The following is a 2,062-nucleotide window of genomic DNA, read 5'->3' on the forward strand; positions in this document are numbered from 1 at the left end:
TATGTGAGAATTGAAGTACCCTATCCCTCGTTTTACTAATTTCTCCATCTGTTTTGTTTTTACAAATTATTAGAGACTCAAATAGAATAATTACAAGCACAAGTAGAATAATTATGTGCCCAATAGAGCAATTACAGGCCCAACACAAATACAAAATAACCCAGTGATGCTTTTGGGCCTTCACCAGCCCCAATCTTCGTATAAACCAACAGGCCCAAATTCCAGTACTTAAGAATGATTAAAGTACGGTTGAATTCGGTGCTCAGGTCCAACAACAGCATGGCCCAACAAACCAGGCCCAAACATTGAGACAATTGTCTCACTTACACATTAACAAACAGCAGGAACATAGGAATATAAATGCAACCAGTCATTCAGGTGACTTAGAGTCTGGGCAAGGATACATACACATGGATTCTTAGTGGCAAGATTTCTAAGTAACCATACTAAAGGTGATTTCTAATAGGTGGAAGAACACATGAGCGCATACAAAGGGCTTTAGCAAACACATAGAATGAGTAGTAACGAAGAGATTTAAAGTGATAGCATCATAGAGATAGACTTTCACAATAAGTAAAGTTTGATTGCAAAACTCTGTCAAACAAGAGTTCTTATAGCAATGGAATTAAGCATGAGAGTTTAAGGTTGGCATGGTCATGAATTAACTCAAAGCAGATTAGCAAGTAGCAAGTTATACATGAATTATTTAAACATCAATTTCCCTAAGAGGTTTTAGTACAAAAAAAATCCAAAGAAGGGCATGAAGATCAACTCATAATAGGCAACAAATGCAGCAATCAAGTTTAACATAAACATAATGAACCCAAGGAGGTCAGGGATCAAACCAGTTAACCACACATAGTGAACATATTCTGAAAATTTAGGACTTAAACAAATTTTGATGCTAAAGAACACTAGAATTGCAGAATAACATTAAGATGAATAGAATTGCAAACAAAGGTAGCACGCTATCCAAATCATGTTGGCTCACGGAAGTTCAAATATTAGTATACGGAACATGAACATAAGCAGAAAAGGGGAATAGGATTGCTAGAGTCAAGAGCGCTAACCAGTTGCAAATTCAACAAACAAAATGAGAGAAAGGCTAGGTGTCAGAAATAGCTCGAATATCACTGGCAAAGAGAACAACCAAAAGACCCAAATCCTAGTGCGTCAGAGTTCACAAGAGCCTCAAATGGACCCCGAGCAGTGCTCGCACTAGGGAGGTCGTTAGAGAGGATTCTGACGGCCTTGGATTTCAGCCGGCCAAGAGCAATAGATTCAGAATAGTATTGAGTGAGTGTGAGTATGAGAGAATAACAATGGTTCTTCAGTCATTCCAGTCTATTTCAAAGGGAATTGGGTAGGGGTTTATATAGCATCAGAATTAAGTACCCAGCAAGGAAAGATAGTAGATTAAACACAAATAAGGAAAATATAGCATGCAAATCCAATTAGAATCAGTTTAGGGAGAAAATCCGGTAAACCCTAGTTCAAAAAGAAAGCACAGATGGTCGAAAATCTCACTGAATCGGACCATATAGCCTGGTAGTGAGTGCATATAGACGAAATAACGTCTAAATCTCAAAGGTTGAAGGTAGTGGCACCCGATTTGGGGATTGGTACTTGCCAAAATTGAGGAAAGTACTAGGTAACATCAGAGTCTTGTAAGAAACAATGAGATGATCCATAAAAGGTAAGAGAATCGTAGAAAGAATCCATGATTGATCGGATTTGGGAGAAGATTGAGGAAGGCGGCTGCTAGGGTTTGTGAGGAGGAAGGTTCGAGAGGTTCTGGGGGCGGCGGAATGAGAGAGTGGTCTTTAGGGTTAGGGGTTTGGTGGATAAAAAAGGGATGGTTTGTGGGTCGTTGATCTCTCAAATCAACGACCAAGATTAAAAGGGAGATGGGGTGGGTTATAAGATGGGTCACGACCGGGTTGGGCTAAAAGGGTCATTTGGTATATTGGGCTGGAGGGTTATTGGGGTGTTGGGCTAATGGTTTTGGGCCAAATTTAGTCCGAAATTAGCCTATTTTGGGCTAGCTCTTGAAACCCCTTTA

Source organism: Nicotiana tabacum, chromosome 19 (assembly GCF_000715075.1).
Source record: "Nicotiana tabacum cultivar K326 chromosome 19, ASM71507v2, whole genome shotgun sequence".
In the NCBI taxonomy this organism is placed as follows: Eukaryota; Viridiplantae; Streptophyta; class Magnoliopsida; order Solanales; family Solanaceae; genus Nicotiana; species Nicotiana tabacum.